Source organism: Corylus avellana, chromosome 9 (assembly GCF_965113065.1).
Source record: "Corylus avellana chromosome 9, dhCorAvel1.hap1.2, whole genome shotgun sequence".
NCBI classification, from domain to species: Eukaryota; Viridiplantae; Streptophyta; class Magnoliopsida; order Fagales; family Betulaceae; genus Corylus; species Corylus avellana.
This window is the reverse complement of record NC_142498.1, coordinates 6,955,896-6,973,075: the sequence shown is the minus strand read 5'-3', so window position 1 is coordinate 6,973,075 and position 17,180 is coordinate 6,955,896. Positions and strand designations below refer to the sequence as shown.

At 37.2% G+C, this 17,180-nt stretch overlaps 1 pseudogene; it reads left to right on the top strand.

The window, feature by feature from the left end:
- Window positions 1-14,900: 14,900 nt before the first annotated feature.
- On the top strand, window positions 14,901-16,229 carry LOC132190850 (uncharacterized; annotated as a pseudogene).
- The last annotated feature ends 951 nt before the right edge of the window (window positions 16,230-17,180 follow it).

The window sequence follows — 17,180 nt, the reverse complement described above, 5'->3', positions numbered from 1 at the left end:
AACGTGCATATCATTGTTTCTCCTGATTTTACTCTTGATGTTGTTGCTTTGATTGATTCTGGTGCTGATTTAAATTGCATCCAAGAAGGTTTAATCCCAAGCAAATATTTTGAAAAATCCACAGAACGGTTGCATTCAGCCAGTGGAGAAAAGTTGAATATCAAGTATGAATTAAACAATGTTCATGTTTGTCAGAACAATGTTTGTTTTCATATCCCTGCTGTTTTGGTAAAAAATATGACTGACAAAGTCATTCTTGGTTTACCTTTCATTGCCATGCTTTACCCCATAACAATTGATGACACTGGTGTCTCAACTGTAAAAATGGGATTTGAAGTTAAATTCCCCTTTGCTACTAAGTCTGAAATTGATAACAGTTGTTTAAATTTAGTCTCTGCTAAGCATAAACAACTCAATTTCCTCAAACAAGAATTAAGGTATAAAAAGATTGCTGAACAGCTCTCGGACGAGCTTTTGCAATCAAAAATTTCTGTCTTCAATACCTTGATTGTTGATTCTGTTTGTTCTGATTTTCCTAATGCTTTTTGGCATAGGAAAAAGCATATTGTTTCCTTACCTTATGTTAAAGATTTCTCTGAAAACAAAATTCCAACTAAAGCTAGGCCTATTCAAATGAATGCCGAAACTTTAGAATTTTGTCAAAAAGAAATTGCTGATTTGCTTACTAAGGGCATTATTCGAAAGAGTAAGTCCCCTTGGTCCTGTGCTGCTTTTTATGTCATGAAAAATGCTGAGTTAGAACGAGGTGCTCCTAGGTTAGTCATTAACTACAAGCCCCTCAATGATGTATTAGAGTGGATTAGGTATCCTATCCCCAATAGGAAGGATCTGGTCAGCCGTCTGAACGACGCTGTTGTCTTCTCTAAGTTTGATTTAAAGTCAGGGTTTTGGCAAGTTCAGATTAAGGATAGTGATAGGTACAAGACGGCCTTTACTACCCCTTTTGGTCATTATGAGTGGAATGTCATGCCTTTTGGTTTGAAAAATGCCCCGAGTGAGTTCCAGAATATCATGAACGATATTTTCAACCCATTCAGCCATTTCACCATTGTTTATATTGATGATGTTCTTGTTTTCTCAAAATCCATCGATGAACACTGGAAACATTTGAAATCGTTTCTAGAAACCATTCGATACAACGGGCTTGTTGTTTCTGCCAAAAAGATCAAACTCTTCCAAGATAAAATCAGATTTCTTGGGTTTGATATTTCTAAAGGTCAGATTCGTCCTATTGACAGGGCGATTCAATTTGCAGATAAATTTCCTGATATCATCACTGAGAAATCACAGCTTCAAAGATTTCTTGGTTCTCTGAATTATATTGCTGATTTCTACAAAGATTTGCGAAAACATTGTAAACCTTTATTTGAAAGGTTGCAAGGCAATCCTCCCCCTTGGACTGATATCCATACCTCTCTTGTCAAAGAAATCAAACTCCATGTCAAGACTCTTCCATGTCTAGGCATCCCTTCTGATAATTCTTTCAAGATTGTTGACACTGACGCCTCCGATATTGGCTTTGGAGGTATCCTGAAACAAGTTGTTCCATCAGAATCTAACCCAGAACCTTCTGAACAAATTGTTCGATTCCATTCTGGTTCTTGGAATTCTGCGCAGATTAATTATAGTACTATTAAGAAAGAAATACTTTCTGTTGTTTTATGCATTACCAAATTTCAGTCTGATTTGCTTAATCAAAAATTTCTTTTGCGAATTGATTGTAAATCTGCCAAATATATTTTGAAAAAAGATGTTGAAAATATTGCTTCAAAACAGATTTTTGCCAGATGGCAAGCTATTTTGAGTGTTTTTGATTTTGATATTGAATACATCAAAGGCTCAAACAATTCAATACCTGATTTTCTTACCCGTGAATTCTTGCAGTGCCACAATGGCCAGCAACAAGGGAAAGGAAAAGGTTAACTCTGTTTTCAAGCCTTGCCCCTCCATCCCACTTGACATGATTCCCCTTGATTTTCTTGGAGAACCTGTAACCCATACTTCGACAGTTTTTGGGAAATCCCCACTTATTGTCCAATCAGATTCTTCTGCTTTTCATGGTTATATTCCCCTTGCTGCAGATTCCCGGACGGAATCCAGCTCCCAACCTGGTTCTCAGACGGAACCAAATTCTAACCCAATTGTTTTATCATTCCCTTGGGTTACCCTACCATTTTCTCAATATTTGTTCTCTTCACAAGATCTCACCAGGACTCCTGGACAATTAGCCTTCAATTATTTCCCTGCTCATTTCCATTGGATCCCTGAGCATCCTTTGAAGGATCTATCTTTTTTCACTGATATTCTTATCAAAACCAAATCCATCAAATTCAGGAATATTCCCAAAAAAGATAACCCTGGAACGGCTATCGGGACTGTTGCCTACATTGTTAAATTCATCTCTGTAGAAGAATGGGGTTCTCACCCTTCTCAACTTCTTCAGTCTTCTAATTCCCCAGTTTGTTTCTCATATTATGACTATGTCAATGCCTGGTTTCGCTTTATGCTTTACCAGAATTCTGAGTCCAAACACTTTTGGTTTATAACCTTTGTTGAAGACTTCAATTGCCTACTTCCCTCCTGGTTCAAACATTGGTGGGATTATTTTGGCCTAACAATTGATGTTCTTCCTGGTCCTCTTGTTTATGCTTTTCATCTTTTCTCCTCACATGTTGACTGTAAAGGCTTTATTGCCCATTACAACCCTATTTTTTCTCCCATGCTTTATTTTGCCAGAGAATTCAGAATCCCTTGGTTTCTCAAATGGAAATATACCAGAAATCAAGAGAAAATTGAAAGGCGTTGGTTTATGTGCAAAACTTGGACAATGTCTCCAAAAATTGGTCCCATTGTTAAAAAAGTTGAGCTCATGACAAGCAGATATGATGCAATTGTGCCATATTCTGCTCCTACTCCTCCTGTCCCCAAATATTGTTCTAAAAAGAAGCAATGGATTCAAAGCTACCTTGATTCTATTAGCCCTCTTGACAATGAAGAACAATCCGGGGTTGAAGATATGTGATGATATGGGCCCCTAAACGGTGAAGACTCACAAGACTACTACCCCTACCCAGGGGCTGAAGACATGTGAAGAATTGGACCTCTAACGGTCCTCAATGTTCATCTTTATCTAGCCCCGCAAAAGGCTAGTTTTCTCAGGTTTTTCCCCAGAGACTGGTTTCATGACGGCCAGTACAGTTTCAGTTCGACAGAACTAGCCCGGACGGCTGGTTTCGAAAGATTTGGTTCTCATTGATCCCGGACGGATCACTGTTCATTTATACTTGGAGTTACTGTGCAAAATCACTGTTCACTTTTACTGTTCATGTCAGGACGACACGCGCAGGATTACTGTTCAGATGCACTGTTCACTCACTGTTCAAGATTTGTCAGCCGACACTACAGTGCCGACAATCTACTGTTCCTGATTGGTACTTTCACTGTTCAGACTGGCGCCAGACGTGCCTTTACTGTTTACTCATTACTGTTTACATTTGACCGCTGGACGCGGCTCATGATTGTAATTTACTGTTTTTACTTTTCTGAAGCCTATATAACGGGCTCCCATTCTCCATTGTAAGGCAGAGGTTTTTTGAGAGGTTCCTTGAGACACTCTATCCTCCAGCCATTCTTCTTCTTCTTCTCCTTCTTTGTCCTTACTTCAGTAAGTCCGAACGCCTTACTCAAGCTTAGGTTTTTATCTGTATAATCTATAACGATTATCTGTTTTATCAACTGTTATTTATTTTCAGTTGTTTATTTTTGATTATCAATTGTCATACCGCCATCTTGGACGGTTCTACTGCTTTGATTTTCAACTGCTTATGTTCTGCATCTATTATCATCTACCCCTCATCCCCTGCATCTATATGCATATTGCGCTTCCACCCCCTCCCCCTCCCTTTTGGTATCAGAGCCATAAGAGTTCCGATCTGTTTGCTGCCTTGATTTTACATCTTCTCTCTTTCTCCCCCCCTGAGTGCACAGTCTTTCTCCCCTCCTTTTTGTTCATTAACTGCTATCCTTTCTCCGTGTCGAGATCCTAGTCACTTTGATTGTAGCACAACACCCCGTCAGTACAGTTTCAAGTTGACACCCCGTCACCTCAGTTTGCGAACCTGTAAGTCCCGTTTGAAGCCCAGGAGAGGCGAGTTAGGGCATTAAGTAGGTGCTGAGGGCTAGGCCAAGGGTCTGCGCAACCTGTATGTTAGGCCAAGGGTCTGCGTGTGCTAGTCATACACATAGTGAGGACACACTTAGGAAGTTTACCAGTGAGTGAGTACCTAGGATGAGATCCTTTAAGACTTCACCCAGTGAGTGATTATGAGTTTAGTTTGTATGTCATAATGTTCAGATCTAATTCTTCTGTTAGCTCTAATTCCAGTTTGCCACAGGACGTGGTTAACTATGAAAACATTTTGGTTGATGATAATGCTGATTTTAGTAAGTGGAACATCCCCAAGCTGGACGCTAGGGATATCTACAATACTACTTGGTTTCAATCTTCTTTTAAGATTCAATATTCAGTCAAAACTGTTGAACAGACCTTTCCGGTCTCGGGTAATAATCAGACTATTACCTTGTTCAGCAAGCGTTTTGTTAACAATGCTCTTGCAAAGAAATTCAGATTTTTGCATGTTGGTTCTGTCCAAGTTGCAGTCAAAGCTTTGACTCGACTCGGTATTAATGCATCTGTTTTGCTTTGTTTGCGTGATGCTCGTTTTCTTGATTTTAAAACAAGCATTATTAGTTTGATTCAGTCATCTTTGTTTGGTGGCCCTGTCCACTTTGATGTTTTCCCAAACATGACTTTGAGTTTAACCGATGTTCATATTCTGAAAGCACTGACGCTGAATATACTCACATCAGGTTATAACATGGAAGTTGGTAGCCATCCTATTGCTATCATCTATCGTGTTTATTACAAGTTGATGAAAACAAATCTTGATCCACGTGCTGTGATTAAGAATACTGGCGAATCGACTCTGTTGATTCAGAGCTCTACTCAGAATGCTCATATTAAAACTCCAAAGATGATTCGGTGGTCGGAGATTGAACTCCCCAACGAGTGGCTTTTGGAGAATGTTGCAAAACCTTCTCGAGTAGTTAACGATGCCTCTAATCTTGATTACATCCAACAATACATGGATGGATCTGTTAAAATCAATTTTGCTGATTTGGGATTTTCAAACAGAATTGAACGTCCCCTGTTGATTAACGAACGAAGGAATTCTTTTGCGGGTTCAACTACCTCAGAAGGACTCCGTCGTAGAGATAAAGATGTCGACGAATCCCTTAATGATTCTCCTCATCTTCATCCCACTGTTAATCCTGGTTTGAAACTCAAAGGGATTTCCACGGATTCCCAAGTTTCATCTGCTTTTTATTCCACGAAAAATCATCCACTGACGGATGACGATCGCGGATCTCTTTCTCCCTCTGCTTCTGATTTTGTTGCTCCAGTTACATCTGATTTTCCCCATCAGTGTAATGTTATCACTGCCCACATCAAAGACTTTTTCTCTGTTATTGATTGGAAAGCTTTGAACAAAGATTTTTCTTCAAAAGAAAATCGTGAGTTGAGGCATGCTTACCGTGCTAAGTATTCCCAAAAGGAACGAGATCGTATCAAGGTCCAATGGGCCGAAGCTATGATCGAGTCCCAGACTCACATTTTGTTTTTTGATTTTCTCCAAAAACGTTTTCCGGACGAAAATGTTTTGAACGTTGTCAAACAGAAGTTTGTTAAAGAGGATAAATCTGTCGTCAGATCTTCCCATCCTCCCACTACAAACACCCTTCTGGATGTCAACAACATGGTTGTCAAGTGTTCCCCTTTCAAAACTCATGATAAGGACCCTATCACGAACGATAGGAGAATCATTGAGCAAAACAATTTTGTTTCCCAATCTATTCATATCATAGGTCAACAGTTAGATCGGATTGAAGAAAAATTTTCTTCTTCTTCCTCTGATTTAAAGTTTTCCTCTGTTCCCCCAAAGATTGAAAAACCTCTGATTTCTCTCCCTGATTTAAAGAAATCTCCTGGTTTAAAAACAACTTCTCAGAAGAACACTGAGAAAGTAAACAAATTGCTTGCTGAACTGACCGAGTTAAAGACGACTCGTGCCAGTACTTCTGGTCAGAATTTTGCCATGGAAAAAGCTTTTTCATCTGATTTTGAATCCTCTGCTGATTCCACAGATTCTGACATCAAAGTTCTTGAACAAAACTTTGGAAAAATTGAAACGGAGCCAAAACTCCAAAGGATCTTTGACGGATCTAGAACTTTCAATCAGACAAAGAATTTTTATCCAAAACCTACCCCTCCTGATTTACAATTTGAGGAAAGGTTTTTGCATACTCAGTTTTCTGTTTCTGCTGATAAGCTGTATGAATGGAACATTGATGGTTTATCTGAGCAAGAACTGCTCAACAAGATGAATCACATGGCCATGGTTGCTAATGCCTACATCTCAAACCACAGTAAAAGTCAAACTGATATTGTGGATTTACTTGCTACTGGTTTTTCTGGTACCCTTCGGAATTGGTGGGATAATTATCTCACTGAGGACAGAAGAAACCAAATCAGGAAAGCGGTAAAATGTGATGAAGAAGGTATACCCATTTTCAATGAGGACGTTGGCATGGGTGAACCTGATGGTGTTAACACCTTGATTTATACAATTATCAAGAATTTTGTTGGAACTCCCTCCAACATTACTTCTCGTATTTCTGATTATTTGAATAATCTTCGATGCCCTACTATGTCTGACTATAGATGGTATCAAGATGTTTTTCTTTCCCGTGTTATGATGAGGCCTGATAGCCAAAAGCCTTATTGGAAAGAAAAGTTTATTGACGGTTTGCCCTCATTATTTGCTCACAAGGTTAAAGATGAGTTGATCAGTACGGACACTGGTCTCATCGATTTTGAAAGATTAACCTATGGAGATTTATTCTCCACAGTGAAAAAACTTGGCATTAAGATGTGCATCGATCAAAAAATGATCCGACAGCAGCTCAAAAACGCCAAGAAAGCTAAGTATGAAATGGGAAATTTCTGCGAACAATTCGGTTTGCCTCCTATTGCTCCTTCAAAGAAGCATAAGAAGAAAACCAGAAAAGATTTTGCGAAATCTTCCCCTCCATATTACAACAGAGCTAAGACAAGAAAATTTAATAAACCTAAATTTTCTAAACCTCCCAAACGGAGTAAAGGCTCTAAATTTGAAAAATATTTTTCAAAAGATAAATGTTTCAATTGTGGAGAAACTGGACACTATGCTGACAAGTGCCCTAAACCTCCCAAAAAGATTAAACAAGAGATTAATGCTTTAAACATCAAGGACGATGAAAAGCAAAAGATTTTTAGAATTTTCCAAAACAATGGATTTTCTGATTATTCTTCTAATGATGATCTTCCATCCTCTTCGGATTCTGATTATCATTCTGAATCTTCTGTTTATGAAAATTGTTACAAATTTGAGAACTGTGCCGGTTCTTGCTGCAACACAAAAACTTGTTCAATGATGTCCAAATCAGAAGAACAAGAAGATTTGCTTTTAACTTTGATTTCAAAAATTGATGATCCTGAGTTAAAAGAAGAGTATCTTAAAAAACTTAAGAAACTCATGTTTAAAAATTTTGAAAAACCAGCTACTTCCAAGTTCTCTCTTGAAGACACTTTGAAACGTTTTTCAAACCCGAAAAACAAAGTGCTTACTGTCTCAGAATTGCAGCATGAGATCAGTAACATCAAGAAAGACATTGTGAAATTGCAGACTGAACTGCAAGCTGTGAAAACTGAAAACAAAGATTTACAACAACAACTTTTGCTGTTAAATCTTAACAAATGTTTTCCAGAAAGTGCTTCCAGTAACGAAGACACTAAAATTTCTGAGCATGATGATGAGGCTGAATCCACCCATAAACCTCTTTCTGATGAGGATAAGGTTGTCAGTATGATTTCTAAAGTTGTTCCTCCCAAATGGTATTCAAGAATTCATATCCGTATTTCTGATGAATATGTTTTTGATGCTATTGCTTTAATTGATTCTGGTTCTGACTTGAATTGCATTCAAGAAGGTGTTATTCCCAAAAAATATTTTGAATCATCCACTCAAAGATTAAATTCTGCCAGTGGTGATAAACTGCATATCAAGTATGAGCTCGGTAACATTCATGTTTGTCAAAAGAATGTTCGCTTTCATACTTCTGCTGTTCTTGTCAAAAACATGAAAGAAAAAGTTATTCTTGGCATGCCTTTTCTTTCTTTGCTTTATCCATTTTCTGTTGATGAGATTGGTGTTTCTGCTGTCAAATTTGGTACTAAAATTCAATTTGAGTTCGTTTCCAAATTTGAAATTGATATTAATAGGTTGATTAATAGGTTTTCAGGATTAGAGTCTGATGAGTACCCTACTCCCATTAGGACTTTATCTTGTTTAAACACTCCCCCTGATTGTGTTTTACCTACTGTTCATACCTGCACCCATCACATGGCGCATATTATTATAACTGTTTTACTTTGCATCAAAATAATTTTAAAATTATTTTGTGATATTTTAAAGATTTTTACATCTTTATTTCTGATTTCTTTCCTTTTGAAATTTTGCAGTGCCACCATGGCAGGCAAAAAAGAAAAAGAGAAAGTTACTTCCAAGGCTCTGACCATCAAGTCAGAGTCTTCCATTGTTCCCACTGCTTCCCCTTTGCCGTTTTCATATGTTGCCCTAACCAACAGATTCACCCCCTTTTGTCCTGGTTCCCAGGTTTCATATTCCAGCACTCTTGCTGCCTCCTTTGATCCCTTTGCGGATCCTTCCCAAAAACCTTCCGTCAAGTACGACCGGACGTCGTCAAAATACATGACCCTCCCCTACTCCCAAAATTTATTTTTTGTTGAGTTAAATCGGGTTTCCCCTTCCCTTACCCCCGGAGATATTGCCGTCTCTTATTTTCCCCCAAACTTTCATTGGATTCCTGAACATCCTTCGAAAAATTTGGCTTATTATTCTGCTATCCTGAAACAAACAGGTTCTGTTTTCTTCAAGGTCATCCCTGATAAGATTAACCTCCAGAAAACAATTTACCACAGTGTTTATTTCAAGAGAATTATTTCGGAAAAAGAATGGGGTAATCACCCTTCTGATTCCAAGTCCCTGAACGGGTTTAACATCCCCTGTAATTATTATGATTACGTGGATGCCTTTTTCAAATTCCTGCTTCACCAAACCTCGAAATTTGAACATTCTTGGTTTGTCTGTTTTGATAAAGAATTTTCTGGTATTCTCCCTCTCTGGTTCTCCAGGTGGTGGAACCAATTTGGTTGTCTCCCGGATATACTCCCCCTCCAACTTGTTGATGCCTTTCAAATTTTCAAAGGCCATTACAAGGTTGATTCCTATGGAGCAAAGTTTTCAACTGTGCTTCATTTTGTTAAAAAATTCAAGATTCCTTGGATTCTGAGATGGCAATACCACCTCTCGGAAGACAAAATCCAAAGGCATTGGTATATCAAATGGTGGGATAAATACTCACTGGTTGATACCATTGTCCTTGAGGTTAAAAACATGGCTCGCGCTCCCAAGGCCCTTCCTGCCCCAAAGGCGTCTGCCCTGTCTAATTTGTTGATTCCTCCCAGTGCTTTCTCATCTCCAAAACGAGAAAAAGAAAGTTCCCCTGCTTCCCCCCATTCGGCTTCTTCAAGCTCTTCAAAGAAGAATTCCTCCAAGAAGAAAGAAATGATTGAAGCCTTGCTTGCTGCCCTGGATACTTTAGAAGATGATGAAGACGAGACGTCCAAACCATCTGCTGAGAAGCCCATCCAGGTTCCGCCATATTTTGAAGACTCACAAGACTACTACCCCTACCCAGGGGCTGAAGACATGTGAAGAATTGGACCTCTAACGGTCCTCAATGTTCATCTTTATCTAGCCCCGCAAAAGGCTAGTTTTCTCAGGTTTTCCCCAGAGACTGGTTTCATGACGGCCAGTACAGTTCAGTTCGACAGAACTAGCCCGGACGGCTGGTTTCGAAAGATTTGGTTCTCATTGATCCCGGACGGATCACTGTTCATTTATACTTGGAGTTACTGTGCAAAATCACTGTTCACTTTTACTGTTCATGTCAGGACGACACGCGCAGGATTACTGTTCAGATGCACTGTTCACTCACTGTTCAAGATTTGTCAGCCGACACTACAGTGCCGACAATCTACTGTTCCTGATTGGTACTTTCACTGTTCAGACTGGCGCCAGACGTGCCTTTACTGTTTACTCATTACTGTTTACATTTGACCGCTGGACGCGGCTCATGATTGTAATTTACTGTTTTTACTTTTCTGAAGCCTATATAACGGGCTCCCATTCTCCATTGTAAGGCAGAGGTTTTTTGAGAGGTTCCTTGAGACACTCTATCCTCCAGCCATTCTTCTTCTTCTCCTTCTTTGTCCTTACTTCAGTAAGTCCGAACGCCTTACTCAAGCTTAGGTTTTTATCTGTATAATCTATAACGATTATCTGTTTTATCAACTGTTATTTATTTTCAGTTGTTTATTTTTGATTATCAATTGTCATACCGCCATCTTGGACGGTTCTACTGCTTTGATTTTCAACTGCTTATGTTCTGCATCTATTATCATCTACCCCTCATCCCCTGCATCTATATGCATATTGCGCTTCCACCCCCTCCCCCTCCCTTTTGGTATCAGTATGATTTCTAAAGTTGTTCCTCCCAAATGGTATTCAAGAATTCATATCCGTATTTCTGATGAATATGTTTTTGATGCTATTGCTTTAATTGATTCTGGTTCTGACTTGAATTGCATTCAAGAAGGTGTTATTCCCAAAAAATATTTTGAATCATCCACTCAAAGATTAAATTCTGCCAGTGGTGATAAACTGCATATCAAGTATGAGCTCGGTAACATTCATGTTTGTCAAAAGAATGTTCGCTTTCATACTTCTGCTGTTCTTGTCAAAAACATGAAAGAAAAAGCCGGATATACTCCCCCTCCAACTTCTTTTTTGCCTGCCATGGTGGCACTGCAAAATTTCAAAAGGAAAGAAATCAGAAATAAAGATGTAAAAATCTTTAAAATATCACAAAATAATTTTAAAATTATTTTGATGCAAAGTAAAACAGTTATAATAATATGCGCCATGTGATGGGTGCAGGTATGAACAGTAGGTAAAACACAATCAGGGGGAGTGTTTAAACAAGATAAAGTCCTAATGGGAGTAGGGTACTCATCAGACTCTAATCCTGAAAACCTATTAATCAACATATATATATAGAGAGAGAGAGAGAGAGAGAGAGAGGGAGAGAGGGGAGAGAGCATCCCAAAACTATGTAGTTTTAATTTAAAAAATCATTTATCAGGCCATTTTTTTTTTTAAAAAAAAAAAGGACGTCGTTTCATCCCCCAATATTGGTTCCTTATCGGGTATATCAAAAACTAATAAGCAAATTATTTTTCCAATTACTAAACGGATTAACGACCGACTACTAGGAGTTTATGGTTAATTTCGGTTCAGTCGTAGTCGGTAGACCGTCGGCAATTGGTTAATCTGCCCACCCCTACCTCATTGGGTACTTCATAATGATGCATAGGTGACTGCACTCATTGATGGGGACAAACTCTGAAATATCCCTTTGATTCAAGAGATTTTCAAAAGGAGGAGGCAGAAACCATTTGTAAGATGGTGATTTGTCCTGGCAGATAACATGATATACTCGTGTGGGCAGGTACTAAGGATGAGAAGCTTTCGATTTGTAGTGCTTATCACCTAGCAATTACCCTTGAGGAGATGAGGAAAGGATCTAGCTTGGCAATGATAAGTCTAGGAGATATATGGCATAAGGTATGGAACATAAGGGGCCCGAGGGTGGTGCAAATGTTTTTATGGAAAGCTTGTCATAATATTTTACCTACCAAAGGTAATCTATACAGGAGACACATTATTCCTGATGCCTCATGTCCAATATGTGGGAGGGAGGAGGAAACCCCAACTCATATTCTATGGAGCTGCCCTTGCACAAGATGTGTGATTAGAAAGCACCAGAAAACTCTAGAAGTGTTCTAGTGATGCTGAGGATTTTGCTGCAATATTTGCCAAATTGCTGGGGAAATTGGAGGATGATGAGATGCAATTTAATATGGAAATTGCTGAGGATTCAACTTTAAGCACACCCATTCTTGATTCTGCACTGGACGACACCACCTGTAGGACACAAAGAGCATGTTTGGGTCTACGGTTGCAGACCCAAAACGCGCTTATAGAGCCTGAAAAGCCCATTTCAGAAAAATCATGGTTGTTTGGTAAAATCAATCGAAAGGGCTTTTGAGGTTTCAAACATTCCAAACACACGTTTGCCTCAAAGCTGGCTATCGAGGCTTCTGCTCAAACGTGTGTTTGGAAGAAAGGTGCGCCGTGGTTTTGTGGTTAATGAAATATATGCACAGACAAATATATCCTTACAAATTTCACGTAATAACAACCATACTTGTATATAAACATCTCTTCCCAAACAGGCTCAATTAGTCCTTCTCGTTGCCGCGGTTTGAGCTGCTCCAGAGCGAGGGAAATCCAAGCAGAATTGTTATCCCGTCGTAGGTGAGTTTTAAAGCTTCGTTTGATTTTGCTTTTGTTCATCTATTTTTTTCCAATAAATCACATATCTACAGAACACATATAGAAAAAATATAGATGAAAATCGAATAATATAGAGAATAAAAGGGAAGAAGATAAAGGAGAGATAAGGTTTGAGAGTGATTGAAGGTTTGGGGTGTGTGTTATAGAAGATGGGTTTGATCCATGGCCTGGGCTAAGAGATGAGAGTGAATGGCCTGCTTCGTTTGACAAATGATTTCAAGGCAAAAGACATGGCATTTACTGTTCAGCCGATTGACATTCTGCAATGTCGTACAGCAGAAGCCATGCCCCTTGTTCAGGCTGTTCAGCAACAAATGTGAAAAGGAGCGCCTGGCCTTTGAAGCTTGACCTCAATCCTTTTACAAAAAGGGGCTACTTTTAGGTGAAAAAGAAGTGAGAGGGGTTTAGGTGAAAAAGATCCAATCTTTTCGAGAATTAAGGGAACAAATATATCACCAAAAGATCCAAACTATCCGTGCCCATAGTTTAACGTTCTAGATCCCTTCTCCGCAAAAAGGTGTAAAATCAGAAAATTAAAATCTACCTCCCATTTCATTTCACTCTTCCCAAGATTGACGTGCAGGAGCTGGCATCCAATATCTTAAAAGAAATAAATTTTTAAAAAACTTCTGTTGCATAAATGATTATAGTAATTATAGTATTATAGTAATTTTTAAAAAAATTATGTTGCATAAAAGTTCATGTGAAACCATTATAATAATTATAGTATAATGTATTTTCCTGTTGTAAAAACTTGCTTTCATTATTATTATTTTTTTGTTGCCCTTTCGTTTGATGGACATACATATTATTCATGTAAATATGAATTTCTGCACTCTATCATCAGTTGATTACTTTAAACAAAATTTTAATTATTAATAGTGTTTAACATATTTTATTTATTTATCATTTTATCAGCTTATTTATTGTATGATAAGCATGAATAAAAAAGGTCAAAGCAACGTTGCAACTGCTACTATAGATACTCAGATAAAGATAGTAGTTTGGACTGAAAAAAATGTTAGAAGATTATCTTGACATATGTATTACTGAGATTCATACTGGTAACCGCCCAGGAACACATTTTAATAAGACAGGATGAAAAAATGTGATAGATAAATTTAATGAAAAAAGGGGAAAACAATATTGCTATAAACAACTAAAGAACAAGTGGGATAGTTTGAAAAAAGAGTAGAACATTTGGAAGAGATTGATAGGCAAGGAAACTAGCCTTGGATGAGATCCGGTGAAAAAGACAATTTGTTGCGCCCGATGATTGGTGGGAAAAAAAATTGCAGGTACTATATTTGTACTTATTTGTTTTTGTTTAAATGATTTAAAAATTGTTTTATTATTGATTTTTACATATACTTAAATATAGGAAGTTCCAGAAGCAACCAAGTTTCGCACGACAGGTTTGGCTTATGCTATGAAGGTGGAAATATTGTTTAGAGATATAACTATCACCGGGGAGGGATCTTGGGCACCATCCATAGGATTGGTTGCTAATGATATTGGTGCCATAGATGCTGCGGATGTAAATGCTTGATAAAGATAACAATATTGTAGAAGGTTTAGATGTTTTGGATGATGAACCAAATCTCAATACACTTGGCATTGATGATATTCTTGCTCATTTAGATACGCGGGATAAAACAAATAAGAAGTTTGGTCTGGCGGTTCAATGTAAGAAAAGAAAGAAAGGATTTTAAATCGTTAGTCAACATTTGAGTCGGATTTGTGATGTAATAGAAAGTAAGAATACAGTTACATCTAAGAGCTATGACAAACCTGGATGTAATATTGAAGAGGTTATGGATGTTGTTCGGGGGATTGCTGAAAGAGAAAATGACATTGACATTCTTAAGTTCGCAACATAAGTATTTCTTAAGAGATCATATAGAGAGATGTTTGTGACTATTAAAGAGCCATGGTTGCAGATTGACTTTATCAAGCGAATGAGAAATAGAGAAATTAACCATCGTAGCATGGAATAATGTTTTTATTTTTTTAATGTTGTTTTGTTATGAACTATTTGAACAGCTTATTTGAACAGCTTTAAGGATTTATTTGAATGTTATTTTTTTTATGTGTTGATTTGTGTGCTAAAGTGAATATATTATAATATTTCATAACTACGTAGATATCTCTTTTTCTTATTTTTATGGGTGCTTATATATTTATTTTGTGTTTATTTCTTTATTCTTTTTCCTTACAGACATGGACAATAGTGATTATAGCACTCAAAATGATACAAGTGATAGTGATTATGGTGAAGAGGAAAATGAAAATGATATTTTTATTCTAGCAGCTGCAGCAGTAGAATTTGTTGAGAACTATTTTATGCTATATATTACAAAGGAATCTTGTAGGACCTCTTTTCAAACAGGTTATAAGTGGGTTATGGAGATTCTACAAGGTAATCCTAATAGGTGCAAACAAAATTTTAGAATGGAAATACACGTATTCATTTACTTGTATAAAGAGTTAAAGGAAATATATCATTTAAGAGGTACTAGGAAATTAACTGTTGAAGAGTTGGTGGCTATGCTTTTGATTACTTTAGGCCATGGGTTTGGGAATAGAATAGTGCAAGAAAGGTTTCAACATTCAGGAGAAACAATTAGTAGACATTTTACTAGTATTTTAATAGCCGTTTCGAGAATAACGATTGACATTATTAATCCTATTGATAGGGAGTTTAGGGATGTTCCAAGCAAAATTTGTGATGATGAGCGGTATTGGCCATACTTCAAAAATTGTATTGGAGCCATTGATGGAACCCATGTGCCAGTTAAAATTTATCCATCAAAACAAATACCATATATTGGTCGAAAATGGACTCATACTCAGAATGTTATGGCTGTTTGTGATTTTCGTATGTGTTTCACCTTTGTTTGGGCTGGATGGGAAGGTATTGCACATGATACACGTATTTTTTTGAAAGCTATTCAAAAGGAAGAATTACGATTTCCACACACACCTAGAGGTTTGTATTTAATTAAAATAACAATTAAGAATTATACATGAAAGAAAATATACTTTTCGATATTTTTTATGACTGTTTTTCATATATTTTTTGTAGGAAAATATTACTTGGTAGATGCAGGATATCCTCACATGAAGGGATACATGGGGCCATACAAAGGGGAGCGGTATCATCTACCAGACTTTTGTCGCGGAAGCCAACCGAAGGGTATGCATGAAATTTTTAATCATGCACATTCATCACTTAGATGCACTATTGAAAGAACATTTGGAGTTTGGAAAAATGAGTGGAAGTTATTGCATTGCCTGTCGAATTTTCCTTATGATAAACAAGTGAAAATCGTGGTGGCGTTTATGGCTCTTTATAACTTCATTAGGAAGCATGCAATAAAGGATGCTGAGTTCCAACTATATGATGATGATGAAGATTTACTACCTACTGACATTATAGGCGATGACGAAGCACAGGATTAGTCAAGCATACAACAATCACAGACATCCAATGAAAATTCTATGAACATTGAGTGTGATCATATTGCTAATCTACTTATGACCCGTTAATTATTATTATTATTTTTAATGTTGTTTTGTTATAAACTATTTAAAATGTTGTAAGGATCTTCTTGAATGTTGTTCTTTTTTATGTGTTAAATACTTTGAAGTGTTAAATACTTTAAATAATTTTTTTAAAAAAAAAAAAAAAGAAAAGAAAAAGAAAATGATTGACATCACTTTTCATTACATATAAGTACAAAAGAAAGAAAATGTTGACGTTTTGTTACATAAACCATTACAAAATAATTTTTACTTGTGAAAGCTAACATTAAACATTTTTATATAAAAATGTTATAAAATGGGGAAAAAAAAAAAAATCATTAACAACCTTAGGCCTTTATTGAAAAACATTTAATGATTTCACGTAAAATGACATATTTGGTGGGACTGACAATGATTTTTTTAGCCTATACTAAAAAAAATCATTATATGTCCTTTATTGTCATTTTTGCAATTAAAAGCACTTTTTTAGTTTTGTTACCAAACATCAGTAATATAAAAAAAATACTTATGACATGCTGTTACCAAACATGTAAACAACTTTTCAGCAATAGCACTTTTGCTAAAAGCTCACAGGCAAAAGCTCTATTTTTCACCGCAATCCCAAACAGGCTAAAAAATAAATTGATATAAGAGGTCATATGATGGATATTGGAGTGGTGGCACGTAACCATTGCTATGTTCTGTGATACTAAGCCTTATATCCATGATCCATCGTCTGCAGAAGCGTTGGTAGTGTGGCAGGCGGTGCAAATGAGCAGCAAAATGGAGTGCAGCAAAATTATACTTGAAGGTGATGCCTTAGAGGTCGTCCGGATCTTAAAGAGTAGAGGGACATGGATGGGACGGTATGGAGCGCTAGTGCATGACACTAACTCACTAAGCAACAGTTGGTGACAAGAATATCTCTGCAAGACTGTCAAAGAAATTGATCTCCGCTGTCAATTGCCACGTTAC